Source organism: Sinohyriopsis cumingii, chromosome 7 (genome assembly GCF_028554795.1).
Source record: "Sinohyriopsis cumingii isolate HCF-2022 chromosome 7, ASM2855479v2, whole genome shotgun sequence".
NCBI lineage: Eukaryota > Metazoa > Mollusca > Bivalvia > Unionida > Unionidae > Sinohyriopsis > Sinohyriopsis cumingii.
In genome coordinates, this window is record NC_142967.1 from 54,960,598 (window position 1) to 54,986,537 (window position 25,940).

The 25,940-nt window shown below is 35.0% G+C and overlaps 1 protein-coding gene across 3 annotated transcripts in view; it reads right to left on the bottom strand.

Moving 5' to 3' along the window:
* The window catches only part of LOC149795290 (putative G protein-coupled receptor No9), a 55,112-nt gene extending 34,263 nt beyond the window's left edge, over positions 1-20,849 (bottom strand). For 2 of the 3 annotated variants that reach the window (XM_089965011.1, XM_089965010.1), the window contains exon 1: positions 20,629-20,849. The gene's annotated coding sequence lies outside the window, so the exon portion shown is untranslated. Of the gene's footprint in view, positions 1-18,971; positions 19,071-20,628 lie in introns of all 3 variants that reach the window. The other variant, XM_089965009.1, reaches the window with a different exon arrangement.
* Between the last annotated feature and the right edge of the window lie 5,091 nt (positions 20,850-25,940).

Sequence of the window (25,940 nt, forward strand, 5' to 3'; positions counted from 1 at the left end):
TCGAAGGCTAGTCGGAGAGCAGAGTCAAGGAGGAGGAGGGAAAGGAGTCGAGGAGGAGAAATTGGAGAAGGAACAGTCAAGGAGAAGGAGTTAGAAGGGAAGTCGGAATTAGAGAAGGAATTGTCGGGATAGGAGAGATGCAGATGAGTAGAAAACAAGGACCGGTGGAAAAGCAATCTCACACTATAAATCACAGGATGCAATTGGCTATCACTTGTTCGATAGGAAGACGAGTGATTGGGAAATTATTAGCATTTGAATATTGAATTGTATTAAATTGTTATTCCTTTGAATTTCACTTCTGTGTTCTCAATAATTTAACGGTCGGCATTGCTGACTGGGGGCTCGGAGCTTTACCTCTCTCTATCACTAATTTCACTTCCTACAAAATCGATACTGGATGGGACTTCCATAGTAATTTAAATCATATGTTGGGAGCACCCCACCCCAACTCTACCAAACGCCACTCTCTCTGTCTCTCTCTGTCTCTGTCTCTCTCTCTCTCTCTCTGTCTCTCTCAATTGTAATATCACTTTGCATACCAATTTCATCGGAATAATCATTGTCAAGCATTCTGTGCAAGATATTATTGTCCCCTTAACAAACTCCAATATTTTGTCCTAGATACCGTGAAATGTACCTACACTCCCCTTCGCTACTTACGATGCTCCCCCATTATCCCAGCGTCCAATGCGACCATTTTCACCAAAGGTAACTGCATTTCTTAAAATTATAAGAAGTTTTGGCATTTTTGAATTATTTAAAATGTATAACAATAACTCATTCCCGATATTTTATAAGTTAACCGCTGTATTATTTCATATTTTAACTTGTAAAAGAAGTCCCAAGCTAGGTGTGCGATACAGAAATTTTAGGCGTGTTATACGGAATGAGCGATAAGGAATTACAAAATTGTACATCTGTATCGAATGCCAGATCAAACGGAATTACAAATTGTACATCTGTCTCGAATGCCACATCAAACGGAATTACAGATTGTACATCTGTATCGAATGTCATATCTTACGGAATTACAGATTAAACATCTGTTTCGAATGCCAGATTATACGGAATTAGATTGTACATCTGTATCGAATGCCAGATCAAACGGAATTACAGCTTGTACATCTGTATCGAATGCCATATTATACAGAATTACATACGGAATTATAGATAGTACAACTGTATCGAATGACAGATCATACGGAATTACAGATGTACATCTGTATTGAATGCCAGATCAAATGGAATTAAAGATTGTACACATGTATCGAATGCCAGATCAAATGGAATTACAGATTGTACATCTGTATTGAATGTCAGATCAAACGGAATTAAAGACTGTACACCTGTATCGAATGCCATATCAAACGGAATTACAGATCGTACATCTGTGTCGAATGCCAGATCAAACGGAATTACAGAGTGTATATCTGTATCGAATGCCAGATCAGCCATGTAAAATTAAACAGGTAGATGATACATTCATGATTTATCCACCTTATAGATCAGCGTATTTCCATTCCATATTCTGCAAGCGAAAAGAACATAATTTGGAAGGAAAAACATGTATGGGCTTATTTGAAAAGGTCTTTAACCTTATGCCAGCAAAGTGTCGAGCTATTATAACCAAACATCAGGTGGTAATATCAACTATGCATGCTTATAATAATAATAATAATAATAATAATAATAATACAATTGAATGATCTCCTGATGACTTGAGGTCGTTTGTCTACCAGGACTGAGAAGCATTAATGAAGAATTTACATTAAACGTATCAGTTTACTTAAACTGCTTCAATACGATAAAGGTAAGATCCGTGTGTTACGCAGTAAAATGGGAACATCAGTAGATGACAACATAATTAAACTGATTACTATCCTACACTTTTTTTTATAAAATCCCCGTTACCGAAACAAGCTGTTGCTACATCTTGTGGAACACATGTGTCTGATATTGTTTGACAAACACTCCACCAAACAAATCGTAATATCGTGTATTTGTTGACACGATATGCACTTACGCAAAATGCATGGGTAAAGATAAATGTGTTATCGTGTTGAAAAACATTTGACTTAGATATAGGTTGATACATCATACGCCTGAACAAACCGTGACATCATGCTGATGAACACTTGACTTTCATATTGTTTGATAAGGCAAGCGCCTGAATCAGCTGGTATATCATAATAATATCGGTTGAATTTTATATATCTTAGATACAACACATGCACAAACAAACCGTGATATCATGATGACGAATGTCTGAATGTGATTTTGCTTGATATAACAGGCCCCTGAACAACTCATTCAGCCTTGAAAACGTTTATTGTAGCCAGAAACAGGGCATATAAATACAAGTCAAAATATAGAAATGTGTTTTGGGTATTGTATCCAAAAATATCATTACTTCTCCTAAATCAGCAAACTGAAGGACCGCCTAGTATGTGAAGAACACTGTTTTGCAATGGTTTAATCCCCAAAACATAGGTAGAACATTAGCCTACAAATAACGTGTTGAAATTATGGATTGCAGAGTACCCAGTGGTCCAAGGAATCGGTGAAAGTTTATATCAAGAAAGCCATTTATGGTCCAGATACTATTCGTATCACAAAGAAAAGTCATTTAAAATGCAATGGATCCAGTAATTGATTGCGTGTGTCAGGGATCTTTTACGATAACTGCAAAAAGCGTACTAAACAAACAGTGCCAGCAAGTTTTAGCTATCTTCAGAGCTTTCGATTATTAGTACTTTTCTGTCGAAGGTGATTACAGAATCGAACCAAGACAAAATCAAGCCTAATTCTTTTAGAGTTGTCCGGCAATACAGAACGGAATGGAAAACACCAAAATAAAAAACTTCCCGATTCTTCTTGTTTTCTGGACGAATCTAGAGCGTTGTTTTGTAACCGACTGTGGTCGAGACATGTGTTCAAAATACAGATCTCCATACCGTTAATAACATGAGAGGAGAATGTGTTTGATAGGATGTCGTGTCTTAATCAATCGCAAAATACAATGTTAGCTAGGCTTTCACAGCACTTGACAGAATTGTCACTTTAATAACCTACACTTATCAAATTATATATATATATATATATATATATATATATATATATATATATATATATATATATATATATATATATATATATATATATATATATATATATATATATATACACGTGTGTGTGTATGCATGCATTCATGTAAGTGGGTGTTTGTTTGCATAAAGTTCATTGGCCTTGACAGATGCGAGGCTGTATCAAGGAATTGCTCATTTTACTTAGATTATTCCTAATTATGTCAGGAAATCAGTTAATTCTTGTCAGTCAGTCGGTCAACGAAATGAGGTTTTCTTGACCATTAATTTAGGGTACGGAGTTAACAGAAATATTCAATTTGATACGTGTAGGTTATTAAAGTGACACTTCTGTCAAGTGCTGTGAAAGTGGTATTGTCTGAACTGGCAGCCTGACAATTGAAAAGATCCTTTATCAATTCGGCTGACCTGGAGATTACATACGACACTACAGTGGAATTTAGCACTATTTCCCAGATAATGAGAATCGATGATCTATTCGATGACCGTCTCTTCTCCTTATTCTTTATCGGATGAATGCTACATTTTTGCATAGTGCATTATACACGGAATGTAGAAAGTTTATGGTTAATGTCAACTGCAAATACATACACTGTATAAAAAGCTATAGCTGACAACATTTTCAACTCCGTATACCAGACTACCAGTCCCTCATAATGCTGCTCATAAAGTCAGTTTCATATGGACTGACAATGAATGTATCCGACAAGAATGAAGTTGGATACTGCTGATGAGAACTCACAGAATATTTGTTATAAGAACATAGCAAGTACATAAGTGTTCTTTCATAGGAGCACGTGTAGTCGCTCTCTTCTCTTCTTAGACACGGTGGGGACAATTATTCATAAGTGGCGCCCCTTCTATGGCACCCGGGGGCAATGATATGTAGTTGCACTCCTACGTTATTACAGAGAATAATTGCCCTACTAGTTGGTAACCTGCTTCCTCCACAACACATGCCTCCTAATTGTAAGTTTTGTTTAGAAGTTCCTCCGTTACACTGAGACAGCGGTGCACAACCCCGTGGTCCGCAGAGCGAATCCGGCCCGCGAACGTGTTCTGTCCGGTCCTCGAAGCAAATTAAAACAACACAGAAATCTGGCCCGTGAACATTAATTATATTAAATAAATTAGTGTTTGCGGCCCTCGAGTGGTCTTATAAAACGTAATCTGGCCCTTGGCCGAAAAAGGTCGTGCATCCCTGCACCAAGGTGAAGGTGAGTTATTATGAAATAGGTCGCTGTCCCCAAAAATCTCCCAACGGCGCACCCTTCGATTCGCGTCAGTGGACTACTGCCCTCCCCCGCTTATATTATGATTATGTTATGTATATTTAATCTGCATTATATTATTAGTATGTTATGTATATTTAATCTGCATTATATTATGATTATGTTATGTGTATTTAATCTGTATTATATTATTATTATGTTAGAATTGTATTTCCTACTTGACCTTGTCCAAAATCAAGCTCAAGTTGTACCTGACCGATAACTTTTATATTTGTAAATAAAGAATACATAGCTACTATTTTCTCTTTGAATTAAATATTAGGAGGCTCTGGATCATGGCTATTATAATTCCCTTATTTCTATTGTTTAGACTACAAAGTCGAATTATTATTATTATTATTATTATTATTATTATTTCTCCCACTATACATTTATATTTTTGATTTCTTATAGTAATATTTATATCCGGGACTTAGAGCAAGAAGCACCTCTATGCATCGTCTCCCTCCGTTCGGTCGATTTATTTATTTTTGCTCTGCCTTCTCTCTGTTTCCATGTCTTTCTCTCCCTGTCTCTGTCTGTCTGTATGTCTGTCCGTCTGTCTGTCTGTCTGTCTGTTTTTCTAAGAAATTAAATAAACACCAAAGAAATTATTCAACAATCGAGAAGGAATGTTTGGCTTTGATACTGGCATTACAAAATTTTGAGGTTTACATTAGTTCAGTTCCTTCTTCGATTATTGTGCTTAGTGATCTGAACCCCCTTACTTTCATCTGCAAGATGACAAATACAAATAAAAGACAGCTAAGGTAGAGTTTGTTGTAAGGGCAATATGATATTGACATCAGGCACATGAAAGGAAAAGATAATTCAATAGCAGATGCACTTTCCAGTGTATAACAATGTATTATTTCATGTACACTTTAGGTAATTTATAAAAAAAAGTTTGTTTTAAAAGAAAACAATATATATATATATATATATATATATATATATATATATATATATATATATATATATATATATATATATATATATATATATATATATATATATATATATATATATATATATTCTATGGCAAGAAGTAGGCTTTATTATATAAATATTTCTTTTTCTTTTACGGCGGAAGTGTTATGTATAATTGATTACATTTATATTTGATTTAATTTAATTGTTTGTTTTTCTGGTTTTTTTTATGGTATTGTAATGTAACTTTACCTACTGGAATAGAGTTCAGTTCTGACTGATTTTTTATATTATTTTCAAAGTAAACAACTAATAATAGAAACTGTGTAGCTCTCGCTGACCTAGTTTCTGATCTTGATTCAGAGCCAGTAAGAGTTGTAGTAAACAATTGTGTTAAAAGTTGTTTTTAATTCTTTCTCAGAGTAAGATGCAAAAACGGGAATCGAGACCATACTTGGAATATGTGATAAATAATAGTTATTCTTGCCGTAACACTTGAGAAATTAATGTTTTATGTTGTGACCAATTTTATGCTAATTATTTTATTTTCGTCATATTATTTTTAAGAAAAGTTAATCTTTTCCGCTGAGAAATTAGTGCTTTTAATTAATTCTTGGACAAGGACATTTATCGAAATTTATACATAATTAAAAAACGGGAATAATATTTTCTGTGATTCAACAAGTGACTGTTTGACATTTTGTGCCTGAAGATACATATATTAAATGCGAACCTAGCTGCACAGACTTTTCGGCTTTTGTGTTGCCTTTTTATCCCAAAACAAGAGATTGTTGACACTGCAAAACTTCATTGGTTACAACAGACGTCATCTTCTTCCATTTTGGATTTGATCGGGTTTCATTTAGGACTTTGTATTACTAGGACTTCTATTTCTTAATTCTTTGACTATTTTTGGATTCGATTCGTAAAACCGTAAGTTCTTTTTCTAATTTTCACCTTGTTTTTCTAGGATATAAATTATTTGCTAAATTTTACAAAGCTTGCTGTCTTCGCTTTCTCTTGTTGCGTTTTGTTGTTGTTGTTGTTGTTGTTGTGGGGTTTAACGCCATTTTTCAGCACACGATAGGCTATACATGGCGGCCAGTATTAATGGTGGAGGAAGAACCCGGGAAAACCCCGGAAAGAACCACCGACCCACGAGAAGCTACTGGCAAGCTTTCTCACATACCCACATTGGCTGAATCCTAGACTCGAACCGCCGCAGACAGAGGTGAGATGGCAGTGAACCATAACGAAGAGCGCTTTAGACCACTCGGCCACTCGGGGCCCCTGTTGCGTTTTGTAAGAGCCTAAACACGTAACAAAAGTAAATTGGGATTGATCGTCCTTGGGATATATGAATTTTGGCTAAAATATTTCAGAACAATTTGTTTTTGAAATTTAAATTCCCCATGTTTTTGAATTTTTTTAAAATTTGCAACAATTATTTTACAATTTTATAAATCTTTAGTGAAATAAGCAAGCTTTTTTTTACCATGTCATAAAAGTTGAGATCTTTCTTTCAATTCCTACCCAGGAACAGTTGGACTGTTTGATAAAAAGATGAATTGATCCAACTTACCAGAAAATATAATCTTTCTGAGGCAAAATCTTCCTTAAAGAAGCGAGAAATACAAAATATTTTGTTCCGGTATTTGGTGGAAAAGAATGGTTTGGATAAAAGTGTTTTTGTTTCGATGAGTAAGTCTGTATAAGACTCTGACATAAAATAAAAGGAATTAAAATTAAAATGCAAGATGGAATTGGAGTTATGAAAGCTTGAACTTCAGAAGGAGGAAAAACAAAGGCAGTTACAGAAAGAAGAAAAACAAATGCTATTGGAGAAAGAGGAGAGAGGAACAAAAACAAATGCAGTTACAAGCGTAGGAAGAGGAGAGAGTAAGACAAATGCAGGTGCAAAAACAATAAATGAAGTTACAGGAGAGAGATAACTAAATGCAGTTGCAATCGGGGAGAGAGACAGACAGACAGACAGACAGAGAAAGACAGAGAGAGAGATTCAACTGCAAAAGCAAAGAGAAAAAGGAAAAGAGGGACTATCAATTTACGATAAAAGAAATACAGCTGGCAAGTGAAGTGCACGTTTCCACATCACATACGAATTCAAGTTTTAATGTCAGTAGGAATGCTAGGTTAGTGCCCCCTTTTAGAGGAATAGAAGTTGACAAATATTTTCCTAAGTTTAAAAACATTGCTGAGAATTTGAAATGGCCAAGAGAGCTTTGGACCCTATTAATGCAATGTTTATTTACTGGTAAAGCTAGTGATATTTACAATTCACTATCACTACAAACACTGGCTCTGATTTGGTTGAGGAATGCATCTTAAAGGGTTATGAATTGGTTACTGAGGCTTATCGGCAAAAATTCAGGAAAAATAAAAAAAAAGAAAGTGGACAAACGCATGTCACATTTGCAAGAGAAAAAGAGCAGTTATTTGATACATGGTGCTTAGCCAAGAAAGTTGAACAAGATTATGAAAGTCTCATACAACTTGTATTACTTGAAGTGTTCAAGAACTGTGTCCATAGTGACATTAAGACTTATTTTGACGAGCATCAGATCGAAATCTTGGAAAATGCTGCTAGTGCTGCTGATGAGAATTCTTCAACTCATAAATTTCCTTTTGTAAAAAAGACTTCCACTCAGCAGTCTTCTGGCAGAAAAGTATTTCAGCCTATTCAAAGCCCTTCTAAATCTCAAACTGGAATTTTTTTAAAAAAGTCAAGCATCTAATAAGCTTGATAAAAAATCATTGTCTGTTTCTAAGTGTACCTATTGCAACAAGAAAGGATACGTTATTTCTGATTGCTACAAATTTAAAAATAGGTATCAGAATCAAGACATATCCATTCAAAATGCTCTTAATTCTAAGAGGTCAAGGTCACGGTCATGTATTGAAAGCAATACATTACTTGGGTCTTATAAATCCGAATATGTTTTATTATTAAGAAATATGAACCATTCATGTCGAAGGGTTCTATATCACTCTAGGGTGATTCGGCCAATCCTATTCCTATTAAAACGTTAAGGGACACAGGAACTTCTCAGAGTCTTTTATTATCAGGTACTTTGCCTTTTTCTGAGAAGTCCTCTTCTAATGAGAGAGTTCTTGTTCAGGTAGTAGAGTGCGGCTTTGTTAATGTTCCTCTCCATTGCGTAAATTTGTCATCAGATTTAGTCTCAGGATCAGTGACAGTCGGAATAGTGTTGTTTTACCATTTGAGGGCATTCATTTATTACTAGGCAACGACCCAGCTGGAGATAAGTTTGTGGTTAATCCACTTGTAACTGACAAGCCTTGCTTGGATCAGAAAGTCGATCATATTGAAAAAGAATTCTCTGATTTATACCCAGCTTGTGCAGTTACTAGAGCTATGACAAAGAAAGCTCTTGAGAACGAAGTTGATCAGGAAAGTATTCCTTTAGCTAAAACATGTATTTGTCAGGATTTTGATGAGGTCATTTTCACTCCTTGCTTGGATTAATCAAAACGTATTGATCACAGTGATCCTCTTTCAACGACGCATCCTCTTTATACTAATCAGGGTAACAAACAACAATTACTTGTCGTTGAATAGGAAAAAGATCATGAGATCTCCTGTTTGTTTCAAAGGGTCATTAGTGAAACTGAAGCCACTGAAGTATATGTCTGTTATTTCATTCAGATGGAATTCGTATGAGAAAATGGAGACGTCCCGATATACCTGCTGGTGACGAGTGATTGTGATGTGATTTGGATTTTTAACGTAGCTTTAACCATTTTTCAGTCATATGGCTACGATGTCTGCATTGTGGCAGTTTATAGTGATATCTAGCACTGGGGCATCATGCCGCAGACATGTAGCATGATGTTCCACCTAGTCACATTATCCTGACACTAGCCGACCAGACCTAACACTAACTTCTTAATGCTGAGCGTAAAGCGAGGCAGCTGTTTGTACCATTTTTGTAAGTCTTTGGTATGACTCAGCCGTGGATGTGACGAGTTGTTAGTGAACTATCAAATTGTAGTTCCAAAATCGTACAGACAGGAAATTCTTAGTCTGGCCCATGAAACTCGTCTGGCTGGTAGTTTCGGGATTAATATTACTTATCACAAGATAATTGACTCGCTTCTATTGGCCAAAAGTCAAACGTGCTGTTTGTAAATACATGTACTGTAGATCTTGTCATCTTTACAAATGGTAGGAAAGCCCAATCAGAAAATTTCCAAGGCTCATCTGCAACGTATTCCTGCATTTGATGAAGCATTTATTAGGATTATGGTAGATTGTGTTGGTCCCTTACCTAAGACCGAGTCAGGTAACCAATACTTGTTGTCCATAATATGTGCGTTAACAAGGATCCGATAGGCCTCAGTTTGGCCTTCCAAAATCTGTCCAGTCTGATCAAGGGTCAAATTTCATGTCTGGAATTTTCCAGCAAGTTATGTACGAATAAGGCATCCAAGAATTAAAACCTTCCTCCTATCACCCTGAGAGCCATGTGGCTTTATAAAGATTTCATCAGACTTTAAAATTATGATTCGATCATATTGTTTTGATACGGGTAAAGATTGGGATAAAGACATTCATTTGCTATTATTTGCTGTTAGGGAATCAGTTCAAGAATCTTTAGGATTCAGTCTCTTTGAAATGGTTTTTGGACACACTGTACGTGGACCATTGAAGGTGTTGAAAGAGAAATTTCTCTCTAATGTGGATGCTGAGATTAATCTTCTCGATTATGTTAGCAATTTTATGTATAAGCTGTCAAAGGATTGTGAGGATGCAAGATTTAATCGGCACTCTACTAAGTCACAGAACCGCAATGGAAAGGAGTTTTCAGCCTGGTGATATAGTTCTGGCTCTCTTGCCCATATCACAGAATCCTCGTCAGGCCAAATAGTATAGTCCCTACACAGTTGAAAAGAAAGTACATGATTTTAAATTGCATCATAAATACACCTGGGAGGCGAAAACAAAAATAACTTTGCCATATAAACATGCTAAAGGAGTATATTGAGAAAGATATCCAGGTTAAATATGGAATCAGTTTAGTTATACATGCCCCAATCAGTAAGCATTTAAGTGAAGGATTGCAATTGAACTCTACTGATTTTGGAGTGACAAATCTTTGGAATCAGAAATTATTAACGATCTTGGTTAGCAACGTTTACATTTACTAAAAACAAACAAACAAGAACTGAACTTAAACAGTTATTATTTGAACATGTGCACTTATTTCCAAATGTTCCTACAAGAACGAACAAATATTTTCATGACGTTGAAATTGTAAATTCCAAACCTGTGAAACAACACCCGTATAGGATGAACCCTCTCAAACAGGAATACTTGAAAAAGAAATTCAGTATTTGCTGGTAAATGATTTCATAGAGCCCATTAAAGGAAACTGGAGTTCACAATGTGTAACTTTTCCGAAACCAGATTAAACTTTCCGTATGTGAATTGATTACAGGTTAACAATGTGACTAAAACACATTCATCTTTATTACCAAGAATCGATAACCGCATTGATAAAATCGGAAATGCCAAGTATGACACCAAACTTAAGCCTTCTGACAGGATTTTGGCAAATTCCACTGACGGAAAGAGCAAAGAAAATTTCGACATTCATGACTCCAGATAGATTTTATCAATATAATGTAATGCCGTTTGGGATGAAAGGTTTACCAAGTACTTTTCAACCTCTAATGAACATGATTACCTCTGGTCTAGATAATTGTGATGCTTACATCAATGATGTCATCATCTACAACGACACCTAGAAAGAACATTTAGCTACAATTCAGAAATTCTTTGAGCGACTCACTGATGCAAATTTGACATTTAATTTATCAAAAAACGAGTTCTGCCGTGTTTGTGTAACATTTCTAGGAGATATCGTGTGATATGGACAAGTTAAACCTATAGATGCTATGGTCAAGGCTCTCTTTGAATTCCATGTGTCTATCAGTAAAAAGCAACTGATGCGATTTTTAGGTATGGCTGGATACTATCGGAAATTTTGTTCCAATTTTTTATTAATTGCTGAACCCCTGATACATTTGTTGATCATGAAAAAGAAGTTTCTTTGGACTGAAAACTGCCAGGAGGCTTTTGATATGTTAAAGGTCATACTTAATAGTGCACCAATTCTTACAGCTCCAAATTTCAGTCAATCATTTAAACTGTCTGTTGATACAAGTGATGTTAGGGTTTGAGCAGTATTGATTCAAGAAGACGAAAATGGTGTTGATTATCCAGTGCGCTATTTTTCGAAGAAATTAAATAAACGCCAAAGAAATTATTCACAATCGAGAAGGAATGTTTGGCTTTGATATTGGCATTACAACATTTTGAGGTTTACCTTAGTTCAGCTCCTTCTTTGATTATTGTGTTTAGTGACCACAATCCCCTTACTTTCATCGGCAAGATGAAAAATAATAATAAAAGACTACTAAGGTGGAGTTTGTTGTTACAGTAATATGTATTTACATCAGGCACATCAAGGGAAAAGATAACTCAATAGCAGATGCACTTCTCCGTGTATAACATGGCATTATTTCATGTACACTATGTAATTTCTAAGAGTTTAAAAAAATTAAACCATAAATATCTTTAACCTATGGTAAAAAGAAAGCTTTATTATATAAATCTTTAGTTTCTTTTATGGGGAGGAGTGTTATGTATATTTGATTTAATTTATATTTGATTTAATTTAATTGTTTGTTTGTTAGTTTTAATTTTGTTCATTCCGTTTCATGCTATTGTAATGTAACTTTATTTACTGGAATATAGTTCAGTTCTTACTGATTAGTTTTCTATTTTTCAAAGAAACAACTAATAATACGAAGTGGTAAATATTTTGAATTGGGTAAGCTTTTGGAGTTTACTAATTGAATTTTACAGATTCTTGTGGTGTAACTATGCAAGGCTCATTAGATCTTTATATATGGTTATTTTGAATTAGGTGATGGTTTTCCTTAGAAAATGTTAATTGTGACCTGTGGTCCAGTAGAAAACTATATGGAAATATAAAAATGCTCCGATAAAATTCTTGGATAGAGACATCAACTGGATATTAAAAACCGGAAATTATATTTCTGCCATTGAACAAAAGGATGCTGACACATCGAATCTTTAATAGCTACCAAAGACACGTCATAGACGTCAGTTTCGGTATTATTTCGGTACTTTTACTGACTTGCATTCTGGATTTTAAATTACTAGGGCTTGTGCCTGTATTTCTTGAATTATTTTGGAATTTATTTCGGAATTCCATAAGTTGTTTTTTTTCTTTCTAATTTTCACATTGTATTCTAGGGAATATGGATGTAAGACGTGGGATGGATGGAAGACGTGAAGGAGGGATCGATGAATAGACAAGAGAACTATTTACTTGGTGATGTGTTTTGAAACAGACTAGCATTTCATGACTTCAATAACTATGGGGAAATCAAACAAAAGCAAAGATGTCTCACCTTTCAATTTAATTTATTAAATTAAAGAGATATATTGGAACATATTTGGTAGAATATCATGTGGTCAGATACCAGAACAGACAGTTCTTTTTGCTCGTGCAATTCACTATCATAAAAAGACAAGGAAAGTTTCGTTTGGGTATTACAATGGTGAAACAAAACTTATTTCCTATTATTCACCCTCAATATGCAAGGCAAACTACATTTGTCATGTATTTTATTATTTATTTACCATTTAAAGGATTTCGGTTATTTCCAATTTAATTTCCAAGGAATATTCAATAAACAATACTCTTCCTTAATTACACAATACATTTCTCTATAACTTTTCTGTCAACTTTCTTTATAACCGGTTCAAATTATTTCTGTTTTCTATCGGTGCATTCTAAATCTTCTTCTTCTTCTTGGCATCCGTCCGTCTATGGGAGACGATGGCGTAGCTCCAAAGTAAGCTTTTGTCTATCCTTCTTTCTAGCTCTCTTTTCAGCTTTTTTTATTCTTCTCTCTTCCTGTGCGTTCTAAATACTATTTAAATTATCTCCATTTATCGCGTTTGCAACTAATTACCTAAATGTTCCTTATGTCCTACATATATGATGGCTTAAATACGATTTCGTCCTCGTGACTTGCTGGCTACTACTATGATAAACGTTTTGTTTGGTTGTTTCGAAGACGCTTTTCTATCGACGACGTATCACAACGATCAGAGTCTGGGATCAGAAGGGTGTCGTTGCGGGAGCCAGCTAACACACAAGTGAATTTTAAAAAATCGGTTATTGACCACGAAGCTCATTTCTCATCAAAGCAAAAAAAGGTGTGCTCGACCTGAGAGATATTCATATTCGCGACATAGTTTATACGTTTGATGAATCGTACCACATGTTTCAACGATAAGGATATAGCTAGATTATTGTCGACGTCTTTAAATATTTGAGCAATATTGCAAAGTACAATCCATCACATGCCAGTTCATGGTTGCTCCTGCCTAATAGAATCATTAACGGATAGAGTTCGTGAACGTTGAAAACACGGACGACAAATGTTTTATATCGGCTGTGCTGTCTGCTCTCTATCCTTTCCATAATGATCTTAATTGCCTTAGCGATTGTTTTGCGTATCAGCAGACGTATAACACTAGCGGTGTACAGTGTCCTGTTCAGATCAACGATTTACCAAGGTTCGAACAGATAATCATCTTGGTTAAAACGTCTTCATCATGCATATCCAATACATCCAGTGTTGATGTGAAATACATCAATATGTTGGTATACGTTCTGGTGAAAACAGAGATGGCCACTATTGCTGAATCAAGAACTTTTTAACACAACAAACATAAATGCAGGTTGTTCTATTACAAGAAATTCCTCCACGGTTTCCCAAGTGCTCAACGGTTCCAGCAACGTTATACAGATTACATCAACATCGTTCGGATCGAAACGATGCTTGATTATAAAACGTGATGTGACATCAGAACTTCGTACCATTTCTAGTTTACGCAGATTTTGAATCACTAACTGTGCCCATCGATGAAGCCGTTCTAGATCAATTGTGTCTCCAACTAGATGGAAAAGTATACGAAATTCATCATTTGATTGATCTTTTCAGAGACACTAATAAATGTATTAAGGCCTCAGCATAGTTTGGATACGTAACTCGGGAGGGCGTGCACATGTACCATTATATGACAGATTGAAGCAAGTTTGCTGAAACATTATAGCAAGCGAGCTGATTATAGCATTTCAAACGCCGATTACAACCACGCGATGTCGGTATGGAAGGCGAAAAAAGGAAACTACCACGATATTTGTCTAAAGACATATACTCTGATACTATCTGATGTGTTTGAGAACTTCAAAGATATTTGCTTGAACTATTACGGTCGTGATCCTAGCTTGTATTACTCGAACCCTATTTTATCAAGGGATGCCGCTCTCAAAATCTGTGATTGTTGACTGACGATGACATGTTCCAGAATATCAATAAGGTACGCGCGGAGTAAATCCCTTGTTACGCCACGGCATTATGTTGCGAACAAACAATTTATCTTAGATTATGATCCTGAAAATCAGCAAAACTACGTTCTCTAGAAAGGATCACAGCAACCCGTATGATGGGGCGAAGTCACAAAAACTGGAGGGTTTGCTGGAATGTATCCAAAGCAGTCTACACAACATCGGCTGTTTCTAGTGATGGTGATACATTTTTGAAGTTGCTTTGGATTATCCACCAGAACTGTATGATGTTTATAATGAGTGTCCACTGGTATCAGAAAGTATGACAATAGCGGATGGCCTGCTGTTCCAGCTCACATGACATCTCAAAGTAACACCTGATGGTTGTTGAATCATACCAAAACTTGTTTAAAACCACATGCGTAAAAGATATGCTGTCCGCAACAAAATCCTTGGTCAACACCTCGAGTTTGGTATGTACCTTCCTGAGATCCGTTGTATGCTGCAATTTGATCAGTCGTGCTGGCTTAAAACATACATCGACTTTAGTACGAACAAGCACACTTCTGCTACCAACAATCTGAAAAAGGTTTCTTCAAACTGATGAATAACAGCGTTATTTGGTATAAACGTGGAGAACATAAGGAGGCGCGTAATCGTCGAACAGGTGAACGCAACCGAACGAAATTAGTGGTTGTCCTGACATTGGTCTTGATGAAGATCTTTCATAAAACCTTGGTAGCTGTCCACAGCAAGAAAAATCTGCTGAATTGGACAAGCCAATATACTGCGGGTTCACTTTGCCAAAGATGTGCAAGATGTTTCATAATCACCATTATGGTTTTGTCAATTTTTTAGATACAGTTCTGCCGCAAACTTCTGTTTACCGATATGGATAGCTTCAGATGATGTTCATGTTGACATGTACCAGGCAAAGGACATATCATTTCTCCGATTTAAGAATGAAACATCTTCAGTCCCATTTGCACAATTGGTCAGTATACGAAGCAAGATGCATTCAATAAAGTTCGAGAGGAAAAGAAAAACAAAGTACAAGCTAAGTGCATCAAGAAGAATGTTGTCAATAAAGTTGTTACGTAGGATCACATTTGCTGGTTACAGGATGAACACTATCCCGTCTGACCATCTCACGATCTGTACCTAATCGCTAAATAAGGTCGGCTTGTCTTGCTAGGGTGACAAAAGATTTGTCCTTAACGACGGTTTTAGCACTTAGCTCACGGGCACAAGGATAGATATAGTCGCAGATCTAGGGTTAATGTAAAAGATCACACAAAAAATGCCTTCATGGGATCTATATCAATAGGACAAATCGACTCTGCGAGAACAAATGTTTATATTATTGAAATTCATATTGTCCCAGCGCCGCTCCATCAGGAAGAGGACTTCAATTAAAGAGGTCATATAGATGCTCGGATGGCATTTTCCCTTACTACACTTTGCCAGCTATAAGTTGAAATAATCAGCATTATAATTGTCCACAACTTCATCAATAAACTGTCGCTTCTACTTATTTCTTTTCTGGTATGTTGATATAACATTTTACTCGCCTTTAGCAAAACGGTGATTTCCATGAAAATCTGTTCTGAACGATCCTTAAAGTTTACAATGTCGGTTCGAGCAATTCCGTTTAGGTATTGGGTACTTTACAGATACATCACGGGCAGTTTTCGTAAGAGAGTAATTTTAAGACACTGCATAATTTTGTAACTTAAAAAAATTATTGTAAAAACAATAAATAATGTGACTTTATTCAAATATATAACGTATTTGTTTTGGGTATCAAAACAATATGAGATTGGCCTTAGGTAAGCGGTGTTTTAGTTTTAAGAAATGTCTAACTACGTGGTATCATTATCGACTTGTATCCATTACATTGATAGTTTCGCTGACGATCTCGTTATGCTGAGATAATGAAAATATGAGTGATGTGCCCCAGTTCTCCCCTCCTTCATCTTCCCATCCCAACATATCAACCATCACACCCGGCACGTTCACCTATAATTTAGCAGGCTCTAAGGTCCTGCAACAAATTTCGCAGCTATTGGTCATTAATATGAAAATTCAAATAACTTTAATAGACGCCATCCAAAATAATTGAAAATAACAACTAATATTATTTGTTCTTAATTTTTTAATAATAGTTTCTGGACATTAGTTTAATCATTTACTGGTTTCAAAAAATAACTTCTTAGTTCTGTAATACTGGATAAAGATAACACTGTAGAGGATCTCTGCCTGTGCAATATTAAACGTCTTGGTTTTTTAAAAACCACTATCTATTTAAGAAAGTGATTATTATTATTATTATTATTATTATTATTACTGTATTAGCTTAAATATAATTTAGTGCTCATAAGTACTGTTTTTCCAGCGATATAACAGGAGGGGATTACGAAGAGATTTGAGATAATTCTGCCGAACTTAATTTTGGTATCCATGGGAAAAGAGCATTAAGAGAAATCGATCTTTGTACAAGTATATCATGAAAGATTGATATAAACATAAAAAGGAATCATCACCACTAAAATACGTAGGGCAATGAAAGATAAAAATAGTAATGGTTTGTTGCATTCTTTCGGCTTGCTTTCAGATGGAGTTCTACTTTATCAGACCGTACATAATCCTTGATAACAGCTGGCGTGCCGTTTAGTATCGTATCAGGGTTAACCACAAGAAAGGAATGGGACATTACCGAAGAATATGTGGTTGTTCATGGAAGATAGAGCGTTCGAGTTCAAGGATTGCCTCGAAACAAAGTCTTTCAACGGTTTACACGTGAATTTTAGGGGAGAAACAAATGTATCATTTACACAGAAGGAGGAGAGAGTACGGAGAAGATGACGAGTACAGGGAGTGAGGAAGAACAATAAGGCGATGTTTAAAGCAAAACTATTTTAAAAAATATATGACGTCCTCTTGACTTTAGACTGAAAAACGTTTGTGTTTTAATATGTTAAAGAAAATAAAATTAGTGTGTTGGCATCACACATTTGGCTGTATGTTATAGCATCAGTATCACTAGATTAGTGAAATCTTAAACAGTATTTACCATTATTTTCTCTGGAGTGTTCTTCCAAATATGTCATTATCTTCAATAAATAAGGCTTAAATATCAAAGATACTCGTGTAAACTTGAGTTTCATGTAACTTTACTGCCTTCATAGTATCCAATGAAATAAACGTTGTCTATGAGGCTTCTTAACGTAGCTTTCCCCCACCCCACTCCATCCCACCCCACACAACCACTCTCTCGTCTGTTGTTCAACGTTAAATGTTTGTTATTTAGCAAATTATGATCTTATTATTTTTTTCCTCTCACTTAATTTTTTTTCTCGTTTGATTATCGTTTTCGACAGCTTATAATTTAAATGAAAAGTTTTCTTTAAAGGCTCTATTAAATGAAAAATTAGGAATCTGGCAAAAAAGATGGAAAGTGTCCATTGTATAAAACAATTATTCGTTTTAAAAAATGTGTTGTTAATATTGGTTTCTACAAACGGCATTAAATATGGCCATTTAAATATCCATGACAACATTTAAAAAACTGTGATATTCGTTCGAATGTTTCAAGAGAACAACACGCCTCAATCTATTTATATATCGATCAAGAGACAAATGACAGGAAAGAGAAAATTCTTGATTAGAAACTAAAAGATAAAACAAAATATAACAGACAGTAAAACATCTATCGCTGTCATGTTGAATTTGTATAATGCATTTTAGATCGGTTGATTTTGCATTTATTTCATACTATTCCTTGTTCGGGTCTCTCTCTATTTCTCTCTCTCTCTCTCTCTCTCTCTCTCTCTCTCTCTCTCTCTCTGTAGGCGTGTTGTTCAACTTTCTATGATTTGGATATTTCGCAAATTTTGATCTTATTATTCTTCCTTCTCATTCACGTTTTTCCCTTATTTTTTTAATTATCGCTTTCGACAGCTTATAATTTCGATGAAAACCCATCTATCGCTGTCGTGTTGAGTTTGTATAATGCAATTTAGATAGGTTGAGTTTGCATTTATTTCATACTAATCTTGTTCGGGTCAGTGAGTCTCTCTCTCTCTCTCTCTCTCTCTCTCTCTCTGTAATTACGAGAGATATGCAGAACGCGTCAGACATTCTGTTAATTATACATGCTGTTAATTATGTATATATCTGCATAGAAATGACATAAATCAAACAAGATATATGTTTGTTTTACCTACCTAAATAATTGCTGAGTACTGATTTATGTACAGTATGTAATAATCCCTTTTTGTCCTTGGTATCTGATTCACAATTGAAGCTTGGAGCGGTAAACAAGTCTGAAAACAAATGTTTGAATTTATGACTTCCCATCCACTGTACAGACAGCTGAGCAGACAGTAATGATGCCATGCAAATTTAGTGGATAATAAAGTACAGCCTAATGTACAGCCTACAATGAACTTCATTGCAAATGTTGAGTATGCGGGGGTGGGGGGATCTGATTGATATGCAGGTAGGTAGATGAGTAGAATAAGTTGAGTACCCTACAAGTTAATTTGTAATTTACCTAACGTTTCATTTTCCGCATTTATCTGATCATTGACCCTAATAGACAATAACAATATTTGAGTTCCATCTTATGTCATGAAGCCGATTGTCTTTGTGCAACAATACAAGGCGAAAACTGAAAACACATGTTAAGAGACCTCGTTGCTCGTGTAATTTAAATTATTTTATGTTATATTATATAAAAAATGACCAGGAAGTTACATGTTCGACCAGCATAGATTATTAGCTTGGCAGAAATTAGAACTCGAGTTAAAAATGAATACGTTTATCAATGGTTCCAATTTTCGGTGTCGCAGCGAAAATAGATGGGTATGTATGCATGTATGTATGTACGTACGCATGCATGCATGTATGTACTTTCAGGCTTTAATTGTGCATCAACGCAATCACGGCTGGAGATTACAATTTACGTCAAGTCATCAAACAAAGGTCTACAAAACGTACATAGTATGAAAAGGGATGTGATTTTATCCGATTTAAAAAAGGTAAATCAAGTGTCTATTTTTTCGTTTGCATTTTGGAAACAAGGATATAGCATTAGTACTTGCAAGCAAGAACACATTTACCACATCAAGAACTAACCTGAGCTTCAATGTATAATAATGGATTGCTTGGAAATTATATCACCTGTACCTAAGAAGTGTCCAATATTATGCAGTTCTGTCATAACCCTCCTAGAACACATTTCGCTTGGTTTTAATATATAATGCCACCGTCAAAGGTGATACAGATATATATATATATATATATATATATATATATATATATATATATATATATATTTCCTTGGCATCCGTCCGTCTACGGGAGACGATGGCGTAACTCCAAAGTAAGCTTTTGTTTATCATATATATATATATATAAATAAATATATATATATATATATATATATATATATATATATATATATATATATATATATATATATATATATATATATATATATACATACATACATAAGTACATATATACATACATACATACTTGTGTGTGTCTGTGTGTATGTGAACTGTTTCCTATTCTTACTTTCCTCAGTTTTGGCTACAGTTGTATTGCAGAACTAAACACAGTCATGTCGTTTTTAGAATTACATGGACAATGTTTCTCGCTTTGCCAAAATCCAAAGCATTTTCCTACGGCAACTGACTTGCAAATGTGTGAACCTGATGTAATTGACGACGGAAGGAAAGTATATAAAGTTGTACCAACATCAGAGCAGCAAGAACGATTTTTCAATGCTAATTCGACAATAAATTTCGTGCTAAATATCTAATTACATTACAACTGCGAATACGGTGTGGTACAATACAACGAACGTTAACATACCTCGATTGAATAGGAAGTCTAAATTCCACAGATTATGTAGTCACATGAAATCCACATATCTGCATTTCTTCAAAAATCACTAGAACGGAAGGAACTTGATTTTATTCACACGTTAATATTTTCAATCAGTGTCTGTAGTATAAGTGAATTATATACATCCAGTGGAATATTCCCTGCATAACGGATTGCAATGTAATCTACCGTTGTGGTTTGGCGTGTTCGATTACAAACGCCGAGCGACACAAGTTTCTCGACTGAAAGCTCCTAACTTATTATAGAGGCAACTGGCGAAGATGCCGTGCATTGCATGAATCAACAACTGCCGAACCAGTTAGAGACATTTCTAATATTTTAGAAGTGATTTACCACCGAGAAAACATCCGGAATAATGGCTTTATAATTAGGAAACGAATTGGTGGCAAAGAACGAAAACATTAGTATCGTTTGGCCAATTAGTTCGTTTCACTGACCTATTGCTCTGATCTGTTTTTCATTGATTAATATCTACCTTAGTGTGACATGTTTTATTCCATTCAAGACGTAACAGGTTGTGACAGCTTATGCGGATGAATGAGTCTCGCGCACTGAAAATAAATTCTAAATACCATACCAACGTAACTTTATTACCTCAAAAAAGCTTTTTTGAAAAGACTTAGTAAACACTGTGATAAAGGAAGTAAAATATCGCCAGTACAATAAGAATTATTCTTGCTATCATATCATTTATTATTAGCGCTTGAAAAGGATACATACATACATACATACATACATACATACATACATACATACATACATGCATACATACATACATACATACATTTATACATACATACATACATACATACATACATGACCGCTCCGGTGGCCTAGTGGTTACAGCGTCTGCCTCGGAAGCGGGAGGTCATGGGTTCGATCCCTGGTCGAGTCATACCAAAGACTTACAAATATATTACTAACAGCTGCATCGCTAGGCGCTCGGCATTAACAGGCTGGTGTTAGGACTGGTCGGCCTCGTGTCAGGATAATGTGACTGGGTGGGACATCATGCTGCATGTCTGCGGCATGATGCCTCAGTGCTAGACATCGCTATAAACTGCCACACTGCAGACATCGTAGCAATATGACTGAAACATTGTTAAAGCTACGTTAAAAGTCATAATCTCTCTCTGTCTCTCTCTGTCTCTCTCTCTCTCTCTCACACACACACACAAACACATATACAAGCATACAAGCATACATACATATATACACAGATTGATTCCAGTTGAAGTTGCATAAAATGGATGCTATATTTTTATTTCCTTAGGTTAATGCAGTTTTTAGAACATGATGTCATCGGTAACCTAAACCTTAACGTGTTTATGTACTTGGGCACAGTCCAATCTATCTTGTACGGGGAATCTGGTATCCTAGTTGACATCATTCCGTTATCGTTACAGTATTTATTGCGCAACTCATGGTTCTGTTATTCGGTTCATTCGTCATTTATCTACGACTTGATCGGCTTTCATGAGCAATATGGATATACGAAATCAGCCTAGTACCAAATTAGATAGTCATTATGAAGAAATATATCTGATAAATTAACCATCCCAATCTCTTGGGTACTACAGTGCCTTGATAGCTTGCTAATTACAGCCTTATTATATTGGATTGAGTCTCTAGAACCATCGTTAGTTTTGTGTGCTCTTTATTTATCACACAACCATCTTTCAATGAGAAAAATAAACCCTGAATCTAATGAATCAGATGTGCATATTTTGTATTTCTTCCAGATTAGAAAATGAGACCATTTGCACATATAAACAATCATACAATAGCATCTTCTTGATGAACGCTAGGAATTACTGTATTTCTATCGAAGATAGTTTTGTTGCTATTTCTGTATTAAGCTGATCTAACAGGCTCACAAACGCTACGGGTCAAACATTGAAACGGATTAGCATTCGTAAGCATATATATGGAGACAGTGAAAAGCATCACATAAGTGTTTTTTCTTTGGTGCAGTTTTCGACTGGTAATGCTGCGACAAAGTTTGTCAATCAGTGTTGGTCATCGCATTCACGGCAGTGCTTGCAAAAGTTATTTCGGCTAAGACGTTTATGGCAATCTTCAAAATCGGACCAACAGTCATTATCATACTGGTGTCATTCTTTGTATTACATACGAAACGGGTTGAGTAAGATAAGTGCAATAAACTGACAACGAACAGTGCAAAACTAGTATCTAACTAGCCTGAGAGGTTTCGACTATATTCATACCACTCAGACTATGTATTCAAGCCACAAAGGTCACTAATGTTACTAGTAAGTAACCTTGACTTGATAGCTCCATGCTTATGGGGTCAATTAGAGAATGACCGAGCGTTTCGGGCTTTGTCAATTTTTTATGAAATCTTAGAAACTAATAAAAATGTCAGCTATTAGTTACAGAGCAGCTGACTAAATATTTTTACCTATTTATAATTGTCATAATGTAATTTGGGTGCAACCAGCAAAGTTAGTGCCACCTTTTTATTTGCAATGTATAGTTTCCGCCTTGCTCATTTGAAATTGTAATATCAAAATTCATGGAGTAACGACAATGTTGAGAGCATACACATTAATGACACTGACTGATAAATTTGAATAGACAATTCAATGTTTGATAGCGCTCAGATAATTTGAATGAACTATTTTAAGTGGACACGGGATAAAACTAGTATTACTAACCATTAACTGTGTCCATTTTCTTAGTGCAAGATTTTTAAACATTTTGCCAATTTTCCTTGTGTTATATCGTTTTACTAGTATACATATTTAAAATGTCCTGATAAACGGTACACGATGCGCTGCATCTGATGTTCGAGTGACTGACGAGAGTGGTTGTTTCGTTTTCTGTCTTGTAAATCTCCACATAATTTGTATATTCAACAGTTTTATATAAATCCATACAAATCAAGAATGGCATCAATATCAATAAGATTGGATCAATTAGTCATATTATATGCCATTTTCGTTATCTATTCTCATGAGAATAGCATATCTTTTTGTCATAGCGTTAATTGGTTGTCTTTCGATTTCGAGTTTTTTTTGCTAAAACAGGTTTATTATTCGAGCTGAAAGGTAAATAAAGCCAAGTGCACTTTAATTTGATTTATTCATGTTACACATGGTCAAGATATGATTTATTTTTAAAACATAATCCAAATTCACAATGCAGATTGGTTTAATTGTAAATTGATTTATTTCGTTGGGTAAGGTCAAGTTTCATTTTTTAAGTAAAATAAAAGATTAATCCCATTTTATAAATCATTTCATTCTTCTTTATATTATTTTGCAAAATGAGGAGTTGTTTTGTTGATTAGCTTTTGAGTATTTTTATTGTTGTTGTTGTTCCGACCCGCAACATTTGGATTCTGTTGAAATTTCACTTTGTTGACCAGTACGCAGACCAGTGTCTTTAAGATGAAGATCTCCAAGTTGTTGTCTCTTCCAATCCTTACGTTAAAAAGTTCTACGAATCAGTATGCAAATTATGCATAAAATACATGTATCTTGAAATGAAAGAAGGATAAAACTGGTCATTAAATGCTGAAAGCAACGAATTAGTTCACGAACTATGTTGCGATACAAATGTGCTATATCCTAAGTCAGCACGTCTCCTCAATCCCATTAATAATTAAATAGTGTTGTAAACGAATGTTCTTACCGAGATTCTTTCTTAGAAATAATGCTATAAAAATAAGTGTGTGGGGAGTCTTTTTAAAAGTGATACATGCATTTTGATATCCGTAAGAGCTGTTGTCGACTTTTTGTCTCTGTTACCTTCTGATGCTTGCATTCGCTGGAGATATAGTCGGGGTTTGAATTTATATAGTTTTGGTTGTACATAAAAGTTGATCACCGATATCTTGTGAATCAATTAATATTTGAGCTCACAATACAGCGAAAAGTAATCACTTTTTTCTTTAACATTGATACGATGGACATCGTCTTCATAAGCTTATCTTTCACAATCTGTTTTAAGGTGACAGTCTATTCGTATAGGTAATCTAAGTGAAATATATCATGTATGATTAACTTGACGGGAAACGTAAATCGTTATATTCTGAACTAGGACTGGTCTAGTGAGGAAGAAAAAAAACTGTAGCACACAAAAAACAAAGTTCTTTACTATCTTAATGCATTTTCATAGTAGTTGAGTGTTTTTCAACCATTAAATATATAAGTTTAATGCAGATGTGCTAAATATGGAATAAAACTTGTTCCAAAATACTGTATCAATTGACAAACAGCAGGCAGCATAATTTGACAAAACTTTTTTAAAAAAATATTTAAAATTTATTATATATTTCGTTTGCACTATTCCACAGTAAATTGCCATTGTACAGAGTCAAAATGTTGGTGATATTGATTTCATAATATATGACCCTGTTTAACTGTCGGGCTTTATGGCAAATATAAAATAATTCTAGGAAGATTTGAAACCATTGTTGAGTGCATATCAGGGAACAGAACGTAAATAAAAAAACTGGGTATCATTAATACTGCAAAATAGAACGCAAAACATTTAAGACGACGCAAACATCTGACAGGTTGTTGTACTGTGGCTCATATTATATCGTGTCGACTTAACTGGACAAAGGACTCGACGTTATTTGATAGTATTATCATACTGGATGTAACTCCATATATGAATTAATAAGTTCAGCATGTCAGATTTTTGCTCCAGAAGCTAGGAATGTTGTGCTACTTAAACTGCCATTTTGGTATAATGTTCTGTGACTTTAAACTGAAATTGTAAATAATTGAACGCGACCAATATAATCCTATCAGTTTACCGGGCACAACAGTTTTCACTTGGCCTCTCTGCTAAGGTACACTGACTAGAAATTTAAACGCATACTCTAGCCTAAAGTGAAAGAGCGATGAAAGTGGAATTTACAGCATACACATCGTTAATCTCTTGTACAGGAAAGCATCAGCAATCAAGATAGTAACAGAGGAAATTTTATTGTATCGGAATTTTGATGTATGCAACATTTATTGCCGAGTAAGCCCATTATATCACTATGCTCGAAACAAATCGACGCTAAATAGGACTGGATCAATATATGATATTCTTCATTGCTTCTCTAAAACAAAAATATTTAGGTCAGTTTATGTTTTAGGTACAATTTATACATGTATCCAAGCTCCAGAAAGCAAAATGTAAAGGGCATCTTGATATTATGGAAGACAAAGTGCTCATGTTTTTCTTCAGCGTACATATTAAATTGTGTTAAGGTCTAGTTAACCTAAATACTTTACGACATTTAGTTTACTTAAATA